This window comes from Scyliorhinus torazame, chromosome 12, assembly GCF_047496885.1.
Source record: "Scyliorhinus torazame isolate Kashiwa2021f chromosome 12, sScyTor2.1, whole genome shotgun sequence".
NCBI lineage: Eukaryota > Metazoa > Chordata > Chondrichthyes > Carcharhiniformes > Scyliorhinidae > Scyliorhinus > Scyliorhinus torazame.
This window is the reverse complement of record NC_092718.1, coordinates 141,444,959-141,464,835: the sequence shown is the minus strand read 5'-3', so window position 1 is coordinate 141,464,835 and position 19,877 is coordinate 141,444,959. Positions and strand designations below refer to the sequence as shown.

Here is a 19,877-nt window from a genome sequence, read left to right as displayed (position 1 = left end):
GATGATGTGGCGATGTTGGACTGGGGTGAGCACAGCAAGAAGTCTTACAACACCAGGTTAAAGTCCAACAGGTTTGTTTCAGACACTAGCTTTTGGAGCACTGCTCCTTCCTCAGGTGAATGAAGAGGTATGTTCCAGAAACATACATATAGACAAAGTCACAGATGCAAGACGATGCTTAGAATGCGAGCATTTGCAGTTAATTAATTCTTTACAGATCCAGAGATAGGGGTAACCCCAGGTTAAAGAGGTGTGAATTGTCTCAAGCCAGGACAGTTGGTTGGATTTCGCAAGCCCAGGCCAGATGGTGGGGGATGAATGTAATGCAACATGAATCTGATTTTGCATGGTATGTTCACCTGGGAAGGCAGTGGCGTAATGATATTGTAACTAGACTAGTAATCCAGGACCCAGGGTTCGCTCTGAAGATCTGGGTTCGATTATCACTACAGCATAGGGTGGAGTTTGAATTCAATAAAAATCTGGGGCGAAGTTCTCCGGAAACGGCGCGATGTCCGCCGACTGGCGCCCAAAACGGCGCAAATCAGTCGGGCATCGCGCCGCCCCAAAGGTGCGGAATGCTCCGCATCTTTGGGGGCCGAGCCCCAACCTTAAGGGACTAGGTCGGCGGCGGACAAATTTCCACCCCGCCAGCTGGCGGAAAAGGCCTTTGGTGCCCCGCCAGCTGGCGCGGAAATGACATCTCCGGGTGGCGCATGCGCGGGAACGTTAGCGGCTGCTGACGGCATTCCCACGCATGCGCAGTGGAGGGAGTCTCTTCCGCCTCCGCCATGGTGGAGACCGTGGCGGAGGCGGAAGGGAAAGAGTGCCCCCACGGCACAGGCCCGCCCGCGGATCGGTGGGCCCGGGGACCCCGGAGCCCCCCCCCGTGCCGCCTTGTCCCGCCAGTAAGGTAGGTGGTTTAATCTATGCCGGCGGGACAGGCATTTTAACAGTGGGACTTCGGCCCATTCGGGCCGGAGAATCGCGCGGGGGGGCCCGCCAACCGGCGCGGCGCGATTCCCGCCCCCGCCGAATATCCGGTGGCGGAGACTTTGGCAACCGGCGGGGGCGGGATTCACGCCAGCCCCAAGCGATTCTCCGACCCGGCGGGGGGTCGGAGAATCTCGCCCCTGGATAGTCAAAGTCTGATTATGACCATGTCGATTGTTATAAAAACCGACCTGGGGAGGAAATCTGCCATCTTAACCGGTCTGGCCTACATGTTTCAAACACTTGAATTCCCTTAAGACTCTTAAATTCCCTCTGAATTGGCCTAGCAGGTCACCCAGTTGTATCAAACCACGGCAAAGTCAATAAAAAGGAATGAATCCAGATGAGACCACCCAGCATCAACCTAGCAAACCCAGCCCTGTCGATCCTGCAAACTCCTCCCAATCTGCCAAAATTCGGAGAGCTGTCTAAACAACTAGACAAACACAAGCCTGATATGGTCATATAGATAGTGTCCCAGACATCACCGTTCCTGCCAGCAGAGGTGGTGGTGGCACAGTGGTATACAATCAGGAGCGAGTTGCCCTGGGAGTCCTCAACATCGATTCTGGACCTCATGAATCTCATGGCATCAGGTAAAAAATGGGCACAGAAACCTCCTGCTGAATACCACATACCACCTCTCCCTCAGCTGATGAATCAGTGCTCCACCATGTTGAACCCAACTTAGAAGAAGCACTGAAGGTGGCAAGATAAAAAGATCAGTGGCCTGTGAAAGCAAAACAAATTACATAAGACCCTGTGGGGAAGGGGGTTGGGAAAAAATATCAAAATGGAAAAGAGAGTTCATGCTCTGAAGCTGTTGAACTCAATGTTGGGTCCAAAAGGATGTAAAATGCCTCATTGAAAGATGAGGTGCTGTTCTTCCAGTTTGCATTGGGATTTGCCAGAACATTTCAGCAGGCCAAGATCAGAAATGAGGGCATGGGATTGAGATGATGAGTTAAAATGGCAAATGACAGAGCGGTCGGGCCATGCTTGCGGGCTGAGTAAAGGTATTCCACAAAGCAGTCACCCAGTCTGTGTTTCTTCTTCGGTTCCTTGTGCAGCCCGCCCTGATCAATTACACTGATTAGTACGTTTGTGGATGACACAAACATTGGTGGAGATGCAGAAGTGAAGAGGACTGTCAGAGGATAGAACAGGATCCAGATCGGTTGGAGACTTGGGCGGAGAGATGGCAGATGGAGTTTAATTTGGACAAGTGTGAGGTAATGTATTTTGGAAGATCTAGTACAGTGGGAATTATACAGTAAATGGCAGAACACTCCGGAGCATTGACAGGCAGAGAGATCTGGCCTTACAGGTCCACAGCTCACTGAAAGGGGCAACACAGATGGAGAACATAGTCAAGAAGGCATACGGCGTGCTTGCCTTCTTCGGTTGGGGCAGTGAGTATAAAAATTGGCAAGTCATGCTGCAGCTGTACAGAAACTTAGTTTGGAATATTGCATACAATTCTGGTCACCACACTACCAGAAGGATGTGGAGGCTTTGGAGAGGGTACAGAAGAGGCTTACCAGGATGTTGCCTGGTCTGCAAGGTATTAGCTGTAAGAAGAGGTTGGATAAACCCGGATTGTTTTCACTGGAGCAGATGGTTGATGTTTACAAGATTATGAGGGGCATGGACATAGTGGATAGTTTTTCCCAGGGGACATATGTTTAAGGTGCTGTTTGGGGGAAAGTTTAGAACAGATGTGCGAGGCATGTTTTTTACACAGAAGGTGGTGAGTACTTGCAGCGCGCTGCTGGGAGGTGGTGGAAACAGATACACTAACGACGTTTAAGAGGCATTTTGACGAATACATGTTCAAGAGCAAGATTGATCGTTTTTTGAAGAATAAAGGAATAATATGGTGTTCGGACGGGAAAGTGGAGCTGAGTCCACAAAAGATCAGCCATGATCTCATTGAATGGCAGAGCAGGCTCGAAGGGCCAGATGGCCTACTCCTGCTCTTAGTTCTTATATTCTTATGTATAGGATGGGAATAGAGGGATATGGACCCCGGAAGTGCAGACTGTTTTAGTTTGAACAGTCATCATGATTGGTGCAGGCTTGGAGGGCCAAAGGGCCTGTTCCTGTGCTGTACTGTTCTTTGTTCTTTTACACGGCTAAGATAACTTATTGATGATTGGGAAGAAATTCATGTTTGTCTCTCTTGAAAATTGTGTCTTTCACGGCGCTTCACTGTGTTTTCTAAATTCTCGAAATGCTCCTGTTCAGTCCTGCTGGTAATTAAAATGTTGTCCATAAAACATTGAACACCATTGAGGCCACTGAGGATTTGGTACATGGACCTTTGAAATAGGACTGGTGCTGACGTTATTCTGAACGGAAGGAACGTGTACCTGAGCAGCCCTTTGTGTGTTACAATAGAACAGATTGCAACTCAGCTGTACCTTCAGCTGGAGGTATGTATTCTTGGCAAAAATCGATCATACTGAACTGTTGTCCATCTGACAATCCAGCAAATAGGTCCTCTGTTTTAAAAAAAATAAATTTAGAGTGCCCAATTCCTTTTTTTCCCCAATTAAGGGACAATTGAGCGTGGCTGTTATGGGCCTGGGTTTAGAGAACCGCAAAGTGTATCATGGAGTTCATCTGACCCACAACATTTACTAGAATGTGGTATGGGGAGCACACGGCCCACTCCACAGGTGTGGTGGAGCAGAAATTTAAAAGTAAATTTTAAAGCAAAACAATGTTTATTCTATGAACTCAAGTTAACCTTTTTAAAACATAGTGAACATCTTAGCAACCATTAATTCAAATACAACCCCCAAAGAATCCAGCACTCTAAGTAATCTTGAAACTTTCATTTTAACATCCATAAGACAAAAATCCTTTTTACAGAAGCACATCAGGTTTAAATTCTCTACTGAAAGCAGTTATCCCTCTGAATTCACCAAATGATCTAGAGGTAGTCTTTAGATTGCAGAGTGATCAAAATTACACTTTCTTTGGCTGACTTCAGCTCCAACACTAAAACGAAACCACAAAACACAGACACACCCAAGCCTTTCCTCAAAGCGAAACTAAAAAGCAGAGCCAGAGTTCAGCTCCACCCACACACTGACATCACTGCAGCCACTTGAGCAGACAAACATTTCTTAAAGTGACATTCCCATGACACCTCGCCCCAAGAAAAAAAAAACCATCAACTTCAAGATGGTTTCATTTTTCACCTTTTTACTTTCCTTTAAGAAATGCACACAGTAAATATACTTTTTCGTTTAAAAAAACAACACACGCAAACAGGCATAATAACATAGTCCATTTCAGTTCTTCTTCCTGTAACTCGTCATCACATTCTTGACAAAACATCAGCTATCACGTTTTCTCATCCTGCCACATATATTATTTTTAAATGAAATGGCTGTAACAACAAACTCCAGTGAAACAGTCGAGCATTGTTATTCCCGAATCGCGCCAAAAACATCAGTGGATTATGATCAGTACAGATAATTGTGTCAGACGGATTGCTGGTCACATAAATGTGAAAATGTTGCAAAGCCAGCACCAAGCTCAAAGTCTCCTTCTCAATCGTGGAATACTTCTTCTGGTGAGAATTCAATTTCTTCGAAAGATAACCAACACCCGCTCAAGCCCTTCGTTGTCGTCTTGTAGAAGCACCGCACCTACGTCCACATCGCTCGCATCAACAGCCACTTTGACTGGTTTTGTGTAATTTGGGATGACGAACACAGAAGCCGTGGTTAACACCGCCTTCAGGCTGTAAAATGCCTGCTGACACTCCGCTGTCCACTGCAATTTGTTACGCTTCTTCAGCAAGTCCATCAGTGGAGCGACCACGCTGCTAAAATTCGGTACAAATTTCCGGTAAAATCCACTCATACCCAGAAATCGCATTATTTCCCGTTGTGTCGAGGGTATCGGAAACTCCCCAATAACTTTTGTTTTCACATCCTGTGGGACCATTCGACCCTGACCGATTGTATGGCCAAGGAAAGTGACTTGGGATTTTCCAAATTCATTTTTGGCTAGGTTTATCACCAAACCCGCCTCCTGAAGTCAATCGAATAACTCCGTCCAATGCTTCAAATGTTCTGTCTATGTCTGGCTAAAAATTACCAGATCGTCGATGTATACACACAATTGGGTAATCCTGAAACAACTTTGTTAGATAACCGTTGAAATATGGCTGGGACGTTTTTCATGCCAAATGGCATAACTTTGAATTGGTATATATCATCTGGAGTCACAAAAGCTGAAATCTCCTTCACCCTTCGGATAAAGGTAACCTTTGAGTAAATCCAATTTGGAAATAAAAGTGGATTGTCCCACCTTCTCAATGCAATCCTCCAAGCATGGGATAGGATAAGAGTCCATTATTGTAACTGCATTAACCTTTCTATAGTCTGCACACAACCGTTGGGTATCGTCCGGTTTTGGTACCATCACTATGGGTGAGCTCCATTGGCTGCAACCCACTTCAATTATGCCATTTTTAAGCATACTTTCAATCTCTTTGTTAACCCGTGCCAATTTTAAAGGGTTAAGTCTATTTGGATGTTGTTTAATTGGAACAGCATTTCCCACATCTACATCATGTATAGCCATCTTAGTACTTCCCAATTTACTCCCCCACACTTCCCCATGTGATATCAATAACTCTTTCGGTCAGTCTGTTTTTCCTCTGGAAGGTAACTCAACAATTTATCCCAATTTTTAAGAACATCCTCATTTTCCAATTTAATTTGAGGTATGTCAAATTCACAGTCATCTGGATATGGTTCGTCACTTTGAGTTAGAATCATTAAAACCTCCTCCTTTTTGTCTCCTTCCCTTTCAATGTACTTTTTAAGCATATTCACATGACACACTCGGTGAGTTTTCCTTCTATCTGGCGTTCTTACCACATAATTCATCTCACTTAATTTCCTTTCAATCTGATAAGGTCTACAAAACCTTGCTTTTAAAGTTCACCTACCACTGGCAACAATACTAAAACTTTATCTCCACAAGCAAAACTACAAACTTGGATTTTGTGTCTGCTACCCGTTTCATCACATGTTGTGCAACTTTTAAATGTTGTCTACCCAATTCCCCTGCTCTATTTAATCGTTCCCTAAAATTTGACACGTAATCCAATAATGTAAGTTCTGATTTATCACTCACCAATTTTTCCTTAATCAATTTAAGTGGTCCTCTTACCTCATGATCAAAAATTAGTTCAAAAGGACTGCATTTGGTTGACTAATGCATCCCTAATTGCAAACAGTACGAATGGGATTCCTTTATCCCAATCCTCTGGATAAACTTTACAATAAGCCCTCAACATTGTCTTTAATGTCTGATGCTCCACCTTTCTAACGCTCCCTGCGATTCTGGATGGCACGCAATTGATTCAAATTGTTTTATTCCTAAGCTATCCATAACTTGTTTGAATAACCTTGAGGTAAAATTTGATCCTTGATCCAATTGTATTTCTGTGGGTAGTCCATATCTAGTAAAGAATTTCAGTATCTCCTCCACAATCCTTTTAGCTGTAATATTACGTGCTGGAATGGCCTCTGGAAACCTAGTAGACACACACTATTATATTCAAAAGATATTGATTTCCACTTGTCGTTTTAGGAAGCGGTCCTACGCAATCAATTAGGACACTTGTAAAAGGTTCCTCAAATGCTGGAATGGGTATTAAGGGCGCTGGTTTAATCACTGCTTGAGGTTTCCCGATCACTTGACATGTGTGACATGATCGACCAAATTTAACTACATCTGTATGTAGTCCAGGCCAACAAAAATGTTTTTGTATTTTAGCTTGAGTTTTCCTTACTCCCAAATGACCTCCCACTGGTACCTCATGTGCTACTCGTATCAACTCCTTTCGATACCACACCGGCAATACTACTTGATGAACTTCTGCCCACTTTTCATCTGCCTGATATGTAAAGGTCTCCATTTTCCCATCAAGACATCACTTTTTCGGTAATAACACTCTGGTATACACTCAGATTCCTCTTCCGTGCTTCCTTTCTGATACATCCGGTTTATTTCTACACCTTTCAGTTGTAACTCTGCCAATTTTCCTGAATTAAAAATATCCGCCTCATCCTCCACCTGTTCTTGTTCTTTTTCAACCATCTGATCAAAAATCGTTTCTGATAATTGCACTTCACCTTTATCTTTACTCTTTGATTTCTCCTCTTGTCTTAACCTGTGACTTTGCGACCTTGTTACTACACAATCTAGAATAATCCCAGGATACTCATCCTTCAACATTTCAGTTGCCTGATTTTCCACTGGCTTATCATCCACAGTAGGCATCACTCCCATCTGCGGTCCAGCTATATCATTACCCAAGATAAACTGTATTCCTGGACAAGATAGTTTCTCTATTACTCCTACTACCACTTCACCACTCTTCACTGGACTTTCCAACCTTACCTTATACAATGGAACACTATTCCTCTCACCCTGAATTCCACATATTACCATCTTTTCTGGCAACATTCTTGCCAAACTACATAACTCCTCATCTCTTACCATTAAAGATTGAATAGCTCCCGTATCTCTTAAAATTGTGACTGCTTTACCTGCTTCTCCTGATCCACATGAGTAAACTTTATCCATACAAGTAAATTCTTTAAAGAGATCTGGCACCTTCTTATCAATCACCTCCTGATCAGGCCGAACAATCTTTTGCACCTCCTTCGCTTCACTTGGGCTTTCCTTTCCCACTTTAATCTCACAGGGAAACAAAAGCTCCATCTGGTGGAAGAAAGGCAGACGTGCACTGACCTGAGCATCCTGTGTACATCATCATCTGGTGGCTGGCGATGAGAACTGCACTGATCTGAACATCCCGGACCTAGCTCCATCTGGTGGTTGAATAGCGGAATCATCCCGATCTGGAATTCTTGGGTGAAACGCCATCTGGTGGTCGAGGGACGGAATCGTGCCAACCTAAACCGCTCAATAAATGTGTTTCCCAGAGGCAGCAACCAGAGTAGTGAAGATCCATCTCAGACCTACCCCTTTACATAGAACTGTACAGCACAGTACAGGCCCTTCGGCCCACGATGTTGTGCCGAACTAGTCTGAAACTAAGATCAAATCAACCTACTCCCAATCTTTCTAGTGCACTCCATATGCCTATCAATAACCGCTTGAAAGTTCCTAAAGTGTCCGACCCCACTACCATAGCTGGGAGTTCGTTCCATGCCCCAACTACTCTCTGAGTAAAGAACCTACCTCTGACATCCCTCCTATATCTTCCACCATGAACCTTATAGTTATGCCCCCTCCCTTGTAACAGCTACATCCACCCGCGGAGAAAGACGCTGAACGCCCACTCTATCTATCCCCCTCATCATCTTTTACACCTCAATTAAGTCACCTCTCCTCCTCCTCCACTCCAATGAGAAAAGCCCTAGCTCCCTCAACCTTTCCTCATAAGACCTACCCTCCAATCCAGGCAGCATCCTGGTAAATCTCCTTTGCACCCTTTCCAATGCTTCCAAATCCTTCCTATAATGAAGTGACCAGAACTGCACACAATACTCCAAATGTGGTCTAACCTAGGTCTTGTACAGTTGCAGCATAACCTCATGGCTCTTAAACTCAATCTCCCTGTTAATAAATGCTAACACACTATAGGCTTTCTATCCACTTGGGTGGCAACTTTCAGAGATCGATGGACGTGAGCTCCGAGATCTCTCTGCTCCTCCACATTCTTCAGAACCCTGCCGTTAACCCTGTAATCCGCATTCAAATTTGTCCGACCAAAATGAATCACCTCACCCTTATCAGGGTTAAACTTCATCTGCCACTTTTCAGCCCAGCTCTGCATCCTATCAATGTCTCTTTGCAGCCTAAAACAGCCCTCCACATTATCCACTACTCCATTAAACTTGGTGTCATCAGCAAATTTACCTTCAACTCCATCATCCAAGTCACTGATAAAAATCACAACTAGCAGAGGACCCAGCACTGATCCCTGTGATACACCGCTGGTGACTGGGCTCCAGGATGAAAATTTACCATCTACCACCACCCTCTGTCTTCTATGTGATAGCCAGTTACTGATCCAATCGGCCAAATTTCCCTCCATGCCATGCCTCCTTACTTTCTGCATGAGCCAACCATGGGGCACCTTATCAAACGCCTTACTAAAATCCATGTATACGACATCAACTGCTCTACCTTCATCTATGTACTTAGTTACCTCCTCAAAGGATACAATCAAACTTGTGAGGCAAGACTTACCCCTCACAAATCCGTGTTGACTATCCTGGATTAAGCTGTATCTTTCCAAATGATCATAAATCCTATCCCTCAGGACCCTTTCCAATAATTTACCTGTGACCGAAGTGAGACTAGCCAGCCTATAATTCCCAGGGTTATACCTATTCCCTTTCTTGAACAAGGGGACAACATTCGCCTCTCTCCAGTCTTCTGGCACTATTCCTGTAGACAGTGAGGATATAAAGATCAAAGCCAAAGGCTCTGAAATCTCATCCCTCGCCTCCCAAAGAATCCAAGGATATATCCCATCTGGCCCAGGGGACTTATCTATCCTCAGGCTTCTCAAAATTTCTAACACATCTTCCTTCCGAATATCTACCTCCTCCAGCCTACCAGCCTGTATCGCACTATCCTCCTCAACAACATGGCCCCTCTCCTTTGTGAACACTGAAGAAAAGTATTCATTTAGGGCCTCTCCTATATCTTCAGACTCCATGCACATGTTCCCACTACTGTCTTTGACCGGCCCTAACTTCACTTTGGTCATTCTTTTATTCTTCACAGAAGTGTAAAGAGCCTTGGGGTTTTCCTTGATCCTACCCGCCAAGGACTTCTCATGCCCCCTCCTAGCTCTCCTAAGCCCTTTCTTGAGCTCCTTCTTAGCTATCTTGTATCCCTCAAGTGCCCTAACTGAACCTTGTTTTCTCATCCTAACATAGGCCCCCTTCTTCCTCTTGACAAGACATTCAACCTCTTTTGTAAACCATGGTTCCCTCACTCAAACATTGCACATTTCCTCCCTGCCTGACAGGGACATGCATATCAAGGAGACGCAGTATTTGCCCCTTGAACAAGCTCCACATCTCAATTGTGCCTATCCCTGACAGTTCCAGTTTCCAACTTATGCTCCCCAATTCTTGCCTAATCGCATCGTAATTACCCTTCCCCCAGTTATAAAACTTGCCCTGCCGTATGTTCCTATCCCTCTCCATTGCTATAGTGAAAGTTACCGAATTGTGGTCACCATCTCCAAAGTGCTCTCCCACAACCAAATCTAACACTTGGCCCGGTTCATTACCCAGTACCAAATCCAATGTGGCCTCTTGTCAGTCTATCCACATATTGTGTGAGGAAACCCTCCTGCACACACTGGATAAAAACGTCCCCATCCAAACTATTCGAATTATAGTGGTTCCAATCAATATTTGGAAAGTTAAAGTCACCCATGACAACTATCCTGTGACTACCGCACCTATACAAAATCTGCATTGCAATCTTTTCCTCCACATCTCTGTTACTGTTTGGGGGCCTATAGAAAGCACCTACCAAAGTGACTGCTCCTTTCCTATTTCTAACTTCAGCCCACACTACCTCAGTAGACAGATCCTCCTCAAACTGTCTTTCTGCAGCCATTATACTATCCTTGATTAACAATGCTACTTCTCCACCTCTTTTACCACCTTCCCTCATCTTACTGAAACATCTCAACCCCGGAACCTCCAATAACCATTCCTGCCCCTGTTCTATCCACGTCTCCGTAATGGCCACAACATCATAGTCCCAGGTACCAATCCATTCTTCAAGCTTACCAACCTTATTCCTGATGCTCCTCGCATTGAAGTATTCACACTTCAAACCACCTTCATGCCTGCAGGTCCACTCTTGTGACCTTGGTACCTTCCTCAGTACTGCACTACCCTCAACTTTCTGAACTCCAGCAACGCTATCTCCTGGACTACAAATCAGTTTCCCACCCTCCTGACAAATTAGTTTAAACCCCCCGAAGAGCTGCAGCAAATTTTCCTCCCAGAATATTGGTGCCCCTCTGGTTCAGGTGTAACCCATCCTGTTTGTACAGGTCCCACCTTCCCCAGAATGTGCTCCAATTATCCAAGTAACTGAAACCCTCCCTCCTACACCATCCCTGTAGCCACGTGTTTAACTGCACTTTCTCCCTGTTCCTCACCTCGCTAGCACGTGGCACTGGCCGCAAACCAGAGATGACAACACGGTCTGTTCTGGCTCTCAGCTTCCATCCTAGTTCCCTGAATTCCTGTTTTACATCCCCGTCCCTTTTCCTACCTATGTCATTGGTACCGATGTGTACCACGACTTGTGGCTGTTCCCCCTCCCCCTTTAGGATCCTGAAAACACGATCAGAGTCGTCACAGACGTTGGCACCCAGGAGGCAACACACCAACCGTGAGCCTCTATCGTTGCCACAGAACCGCCTACCTGTACCTCTAACTATAGAGTCTCCAATAACTATTGCTCTCCTTCTCTCCCCCCTTCCCTTCTGAGCCACAGGGACAGACTCAGTGCCAGAGACCTGGTCACCATGGCTTACCTCTGGTAGTTCCCCCCCACCCCCCAACAGTATCCAAAACGGTATACCTGTCATTTAGGGGAACAACCACAGGGGATCTCTGCACTGACTGCTTCTTCCCCCTCCTTTTAAACGTCACCCAGCAACCTTCATTCTTAGGAGTAACTACATCCCTGTAGCTTCTATCTATAACCGACTCTGCGTCCCGAATGATCCTCAGTCCATCCAGCTCTAGCTCCAGTTCCCTAACACTGTCTTTGAGGAGCTGGAGATGGGTGCACTTCCCGCAGGTGAACGCAGCAGGGCCACTGATGGTGTCCCTCACCTCGAACATCCTGCAGGAGGAACATTGCACTGCCCTCTCTGCCATCCCTTCCATTTATCGACTTGACAATTGCAGAGAGAAAAAAAAACAGAAAAAAAAACCCCGCAGGTTAGGGGTGGTGGAAGGGTGGAGAGAGGAAAAGGAAAGAAACGCTTACCTTACCAACTCAGAACACAGTCTTTTTTAGTTTTTGGCCAGAGGAGGACCAAAGACTACCTGTGTAGTGTCTCGGGTTTAGCCACTGCCTGAAACATATTCGTTCAGAAACTCACCCGACAGCAGCTTTCCACAATTCACTCCCAGCAACAGCCAATCAGCGTCGCCGCTCTGCCGCCCTCTGCAGGATACTTGCCTCAACTTCATTGAGAGCTCCTTCTAGTCGCAGTGACTGCACCTGAGGCAAATCACTCCCCACAACAGCCAATCAGCGTCACCGCTCTTCCGCCCTCTGCAGGCTTTTTTTAATTCCTCGCCAACCCTTACCTTGTGTCTGCCTTTTGTGTGTCTCAGTAGAGGATGGGATGGCATCTTGGAATTAGGTAGTCTGGTGGACGATTATCTTGTTATTTCCTTATATGTTCATATTTTCTTTTTTTTAATTAATAAGCAGTTTGTTAATGTTTTACTTGGAAACCTGGTGTCTGTAATGCATTGGAGCAGTCAAGATCTTTGGAAAATGCAAATTATTGGTTCATAATTGGTTAACTTATGTTGCGGTTCTGGGTCTGTGGGCTGGAATTGACCACACACTCATCAAGGGTGTCATAACATTATTTCCATTATGGACAATTAATGTGCCTATGCCTTTAAAATGGACTTCACCTTTAATTTGAGAGGCTGGTAAACAGGGTTAACCCATAACCTAAGGCAAGGCAGATTGGAAGGAGTTGTTTATGTTCAGATCAACAGATTCCAGGGAGTTCAGTGCTAACACACCTTGATAGACTTGGCTATCGGTCAATGGACTGTTTAGAATTGCTGGGCCTTATCAATGGCCCCTGCCAATTGGTCGGGTTTCCTCTGGAATGTTCCTTCCTCTGTGTGGCTGTGTTTGCACTCTTGTGGCTGTGTTTGATTCAGTAGAGGGCAGTAGAGCAGAGCTGCTGATTGGCTGTTGTGGGGCAAATTTGCATCCGTGCATTGCAGTCACTGCATCCAGAAAGTGTACCTGAGCAAGACACCCTAAGTACTCAAGTCAAGGCAAGCATCCAGCAGAGGGCAGTAGAGCAGAGCTGCTGATTGGCTGTTGCAGGGAAAATCTGCATCCGTGCATTGTGGTCACTGCATCCAAAAGGTGGTTTGTGGAGGAACTGTTGTCAAGTGACAGTTAAACCTGAAACACTTCTTCAGTGTTTCCCTCCCTACCTCCTCCTCTAACCAAAAAAAAAGACAATCACTGTAAGGATCCCAGCCAAGTAAAGATCAAGAGGGAGACTTGAGGGCAGGTAGAAGTAGAAAGAAGTTGAACTGTGACATCATAGCCTGCAGGTAAGTGATTGGCTGTGACTGGTAAGTAGTTTTTCTTTTCCCTGAGGTGTTATCGTGCGGGGCGCAGTGGTTGCTGAGTGAGTGCTCGCTGAGAAGGGGATTACATTTTAAAAAACATAGAACTTACTGTTGGGAATGTAAAAATGGCAGGAGATCCCAGACCCGATTTATGCTCCTCTTGTTCAATGTGGGAGTTCAGGGACGCAGCCGATGCCCCTGACTCCTTCATGTGTGAGACGTGTGTCCAGCTGCAGCTCCTGTTAGACCGCATGGCGGCTCTGGAGCTGCGGATGGACTCACTTTGGAGCATCCGCGATGCTGAGGAGGTCGTGGATAGCATGTTCAGTGAGTTGGTCACACCGCAGATTAGGATTGGTAAGGGAGACAGGGAATGGGTGACCAAAAGGCAGAGAAAGAGCAAGAAGGAAGTGCAGGTGTCCCCTGCGGTCATCTCCCTCCAAAACAGGTATACCGTTTTGGATACTGTTGGGGGAGATGACTCACAAGGGGAAGGCAGTAGTAGCCAGGCTCATGGCACCGTGGCTGGCTCTGCTGCACAGAAAAGCGGGAAAAAGATTGGCAGGGCTATAGTCATAGGGGATTCAATCGTAAGGGGAGTAGACAGGAGTTTCTGTGGTCGAAAACGAGACTCCCGAATGGTATGTTGCCTCCCTGGTGCACGGATCGGGGGTGTCTCAGATCAGCTGCAGGACATACTGAAGGGGAGGGGGATCAGCCAGTTGTGGTGCATATAGGCACCAACGATATAGGTAAAAAAAGGGATGAGGTCCTACAATCAGAATTTAGGGAGTTAGGAGATAAGTTAAAAAGTAGGACCTCAAAGGTAGTAATCTCAGGATTGCTACCAGTGCCACGAGACAGTCAGAGTAGAAATTCAAGAATAGTCAGAATGAATACGTGGCTTGAGAGATGGTGCAGGAGGGAGGGATTCAGATTTTTGGGACATTGGAACCGGTTCTGGGGGCGGTGGGACCATTACAAATCGGATGGTCTGCACCTGGACAGGATTGGAACCAATGTCCTAGGGGGTGCTTTTGCTAACACTGTTGGGGAGGTTTTAAACTAATGTGGCAGGTGGGTGGGAACCAGATTAGGAAGTTGCAGGTCAGTAAAGAGGCAGCAACTAAAGCCAGTAAGGTACTAGATAATAAACTCATTGTGACTAAGGGGAAGAGTAGACAGGGAAGAGATGATGAATGCAAAGGGACAGGTGGTCTGAGGTGCATTTGTTTCAATGCAAGAAGTGTAGCAGGTAAGGCAGATGAACTTAGAGCTTGGATTAGTACCTGGGAATATGATGTTATTGGTATTACTGCGACTTGGTTGAGGGAAGGGCAAGACTGGCAACTAAATATCCCAGGGTATAGATGCTTCAGGAGGGATAGAGAGGGAGGTAAAAGTGGTGGAGGAGTTGCATTACTGGTCAGAGATGATATCACAGCTGTGATTAAGGAGGGCACGATGAAGAATTCGAGCACGAAGGCAATATGGGTAGAGCTAAGAAATAGGAAGGGTGCAGTAACATTGTTGGGACATTACTACAGGCCTCCCAAAAGCGAGCGTGAAGTAGAGGTACAAATATGTAGACAGATTATAGAAAAATGTCGGAGCAACAGGGTGGTCATGATGGGAGATTTTAACTTCCCCAACATTGAATGGGACTCATGTAGTGTTGGAGGCGTAAATGGAGCAGAATTTGTAAGGAGCATCCAGGAGAGTTTTTTAGAGCAGTATGTAAATAGTCCAACTCGGGAAGGGGCCATACTAGACCTGGTATTGGGGAATGACCCCGGCCAGGTGGTTGAGGTTTCAGTCGGTGATTACTTTGGGAATAGCGATCACAATTCCCGTAAGTTTTAGAATACTCATGAACAAAGACGAGAATGGTCCTAAAGGAAGAGTGCTAAATTGGGGAAAGGCCAAGGATAACAAAATTCGGCAGGAGCTAGGGAATGTGGATTGGGAGCAGCCGTTTAAGGGTAAATCCACATTTGAAATGTGGGAGTCTATTAAGGAAAGGTTGATTGGAGTACAGGACAGACATGTCTCTGAAAATGAGGGATAGAAATGGCAAGATTAGGGAACCATGGATGATGGGTGGAATTGTGAGACTAGCTAAGATGAAAAAGGAAGCATACATAAGATCTAGGCGACGGAAAACTGATGAAGCTTTGGAGGGATATCTGGAAAGTAGGACAAATCTCAAACACGCAATAAAGTGGGCTAAAAGGGGTCATGAAATATCTTTGGCTAACAGAGTTAAGGAAAATCCCAAAGCCTTTTATTCGTATATAAGGGGCAAGAGGGTAACTAGAGAAAGGATTGGCCCACTCAAAGACAAAAGAGGGAATTTACGCGTGGAGTCAGAGGAAATGGGTGATTCTTAATGAGTACTTTGCATCGGTATTCACCACGGAGAGGGACAAGACGGATGTTGAGGTTAGGGATGGATGTTTAAATACTCTAAGTCAAGTCGGAATAAGGGAGGGGGAAGTTTTGGGTATTCTAAAAGGCATTAAGGTGGACAAGACCCCAGGTCCGGATGGGATCTATCCCAGGTTACTGAGGGAAGTGAGGGACAAAATAGCTGGGGCCTTAACAGATATCTTTGCAGCATCCTTGAGCACGGGTGAGGTCCCAGAGGATTGGAGAATTGCTAATGTTGTCCCTTTGTTTAAGAAGGGTAGCAGGGATAATCCAGGGAATTATAGACCTGTGAGCTTGACGTAAGTGGTAGGCAAACTGTTGGAGAAGATACTGAGGGATAGGATCTATTCACATTTGGAAGAAAATAGACTTATCAGTGATAGGCAGCATGGTTTTGTGCAGGGAAGGTCATGTCTTACAAACCGAATAGAATTATTTGAGGAAGTGACAAAGTTAATTGATGATGGAAGGGCTGTAGATGTCATATACATGGACTTCAGTAAGGCGTTTGATAAAGTTTCCCATGGCAGGTTGATGGAAAAAGTGAAGTTGTCTGGGGTTCAGGGTGTACTAGCTAGATGGATAAAGAACTGGCTGGGCAACAGGAGACAGAGAGTAGTGGTGGAAGGGAGTGTCTCAAAATGGAGAAAGGTGACTAGTGGTGTTCCACAGGAATCTGTGCTCGGACCACTGCTGTTTGTGATATACATAAATGATCTGGATGAAGGTATAGGTGGTCTGATTAGCAAGTTTGCAGATGATACTAAGATTGGTGGAGTTGCAGATAGCGAGGAGGACTGTCAGAGAAAACAGAAAAATAATATAGATAGATTGGAGAGTTGGGCAGAGAAATGGCAGATGGAGTTCAATCCAGGCAAATGCGAGGTGATGCATTTTGGAAGATCTAATTCAAGAGCGGACTATATGGTCAATGGAAGAGTCCTGGGGAAAATTGATGTACAGAGAGATCTGGGAGTTCAGGTCCATTGTACCCTAAAGGTGGCAACGCAGGTCGATAGAGTGGTCAAGAAGGCATACAGCATGCTTGCCTTCATCGGACAGGGTATTGAGTACAAGAGTCGGCAGGTCATGTTACAATTTTGCACTGAGTGCTGAATTTGGTGCATTTGAGTGCTATAGTGAGAGTTTGGTGACTGAGGGAGCATAAGGCTTCATTTTTATCAAGTCTAGTTTTTCTTTTATTTAGTTAATTAACTTAAAAGTTGCTGTTTGGTTTAGAAGAAGGTGAATGTTCAATCAGCTTTAAACAAAGCTTCTACTTGTAGGCACTTGCAGCTGGAGCTTGTTAATTAGTTAATTGGATTAGGCCAGTTTTCAGTGGCTAGATTCACAGTATAAAAGTGATCCCCGACAGTGCAGACTTTGTTTGCACTGAGTGCTGAATTTGGTGCATTTTGAGTGCTATAGTAAGAGTTTGGTGACCGAGGGAGTATAAGGCTTCATTTTTATCTCAAGTTTAGTCTTTCTTTTATTTAGTTAATTAACTTAAAAGTTGCTGTTTGGTTTAGAAGAAGGTGAATTTTCAATCAGCTTTAAACAAGCTTCTACTTGAAGGCACTTGCAGCTGGAGCTTGTTAATTAGTTATTTGGATTAGGCCAGTTTTCAGAGGCTAGATTCACAGTATAAAAGTGATCCCCTACAGTGCAGACTTTGTTTGCACTGAGTGCTGAATTTGGTGCATTTTGAGTGCTATAGTAAGAGTTTGGGGACCGAGGGAGTGCTGAATTTGGTGCATTTGAGTGCTATAGTAAGAGTTTGGTGACCGAGGGAGTGCTGAATTTGGTGCATTTTGAGTGCTATAGTAAGAGTTTGGTGACCGAGGGAGTTAGGTGAGGAGGGAGTAAGGTGCTCCTTTCATTTTGTTTCCGACATTTCCGCAAAGAGTGAGAAGAGAGCCAGGAGTTTACAGAAAGTGTAGCCGACTGGGGGCAGAGTCGGAGGGCGGAGATCTAGTTAGTCCACAGGGCAGCTATATTCTGTCAGGTAAGAGGGGATGGAGGCTAGGCCAGTTGCATGCTCCTCCTGTAGGATGTGGGTGGTGAGGGATACCACCGGTGTCCCCGCTGACTATACCTGCGGGAAGTGCACCCAACTTCAGCTCCTCAAAGACCGTGTTAGGGAACTGGAACTGAAGATGGATGAACTTCGGATCATCCGGGAGGCAGAGGGGGTGATTGAGAAGAGTTACAGGGAGGTAACCACACCCAAGGTACAGGACAAGAATAGCTGGGTTACAGTCAGGGGGAAAAAAACAAACAGGCAGACAGTGCAGGGTTCCCTCGTGGCCGTTCCCCTTCAAAACAAGTATACCGTTTTGGATGCTGTTGGGGGGGATGACCTACCGGGGGAAGGCCCTAGCAGCCAGGTCTCTGGCACTGAGTCTGGCTCTGGGGCTCAGGAGGGAATGGGGGAGAATAGAAAAGCAATAGTTGGAGGAGATTCAATGGTTAGGGGAATAGATAGGAGATTCTGTGGTCGCGAGCGAGACTCCTGGAAGGTATGTTGCCTCCCGGGTGCCAGGGCCAGGGATGTCTCGGATCGTGTCTTCAGGAGGGGGAGGGGGAGCAGCCAGAAGTCGTGGTGCACATTGGTACCAATGACATAGGTAGGAAAAGGGGTGTGGAGGTAATAAACAAGTTTAGGGAGTTAGGCTGGAAGTTAAAAGCCAGGACAGACAGAGTTGTCATCTCTGGTTTGTTGCCGGTGCCATGTAATAGCGAGGCTAGGAATAGGGAGAGAGTGCAGCTGAACACGTGGCTGCAGGAATGGTGTAGGAGGGAGGGCTTCAGGTATTTGGATAATTGGAGCGCATTCTGGGGAAGGTGGGACCTGTACAAGCAGGACGGGTTGCATCTGAACCAGAGGGGCACCAATATCCTGGGAGGGAGGTTTTCTAGTACTCTTCGGGAGGGTTTAAACTAATTTGGCTGGGGAATGGGAACCGGATTTGTAGTCCAGCAATTAAGGTAGCCGATATTCAGGACGCCAAAGCGTGTACTGAGGCAGTGGGGAAGGGAACACTGACAAAGGAGAGTACTTGCAGGCACGGAGATGGGTTGAAGTGTGTATACTTCAACGCAAGAAGCATCAGGAATAAGGTGGGTGAACTTAAGGCATGGATCGGTACTTGGGACTACGATGTGGTGGCTATCACGGAAACTTGGATAGAAGAGGGGCAGAAATGGTTGTTGGAGGTCCCTGGTTATAGATGTTTCAATAAGATTAGGGAGGGTGGTAAAAGAGGTGGGGGGGGGTGGCATTGTTAATTAGAGATAGTATAACAGCTGCAGAAAGGCAGTTTGAGGAGTATCACCCTAATGAGGTAGTATGGGTTGAAGTCAGAAATAGGAAAGGAGCAGTCACCTTGTTAGGAGTTTTCTATAGGCCCCCCAATAGTAGCAGAGATGTGGAGGAACAGATTGGGTAACAGAATTTGGAAAGGTGCAGAAGTCACAGGGTAGTAGTCATGGGTGACTTTAACTTCCCAAATATTGAGTGGAAACTCTTTAGATCAAATAGTTTGGATGGGTGGTGTTTGTGCAGTGTGTCCAGGAAGCTTTTCTAACACAGTATGTAGATTGTCCGATCAGAGGAGGGGCAATATTGGATTTAGTACTTGGTAATGAACCAGGGCAAGTGATAGATTTGTTAGTGGGGGAGCATTTTGGAGATAGTGACCACAATTCTGTGACTTTCACTTTAGTAATGGAGAGGGATAGGTGCGTGCAACAGGGCAAGGTTTACAATTGGGGGAAGGGTAAATGCGATGTTGTCAGACAAGAATTGAAGTGCATAAGTTGGGAACATAGGCTGTCAGGGAAGGACACAAGTGAAAGTTGATAGGGTTGTGAAGAAGGCCTATGGAGTGTTGGCCTTTATTGGTAGAGGGATTGAGTTCCGGAGTCAGGAGGTCATGTTGCAGCTGTACAAAACTCTGGTTCGGCCGCATTTGGAGTATTGCGTACAGTTCTGGTCACCGCATTATAGGAAGGACGTGGAGGCTTTGGAGCGGGTGCAGAGGAGATTTACCAGGATGTTGC

The 19,877-nt window shown here is 45.7% G+C and overlaps 1 protein-coding gene across 1 annotated transcript in view; it reads left to right on the top strand.

The window, feature by feature from the left end:
- The window catches only part of LOC140386628 (myosin regulatory light chain 2, ventricular/cardiac muscle isoform-like), a 34,202-nt gene that overhangs the window by 1,678 nt on the left and 12,647 nt on the right, over nt 1–19,877 (top strand). The window lies entirely within an intron of this gene.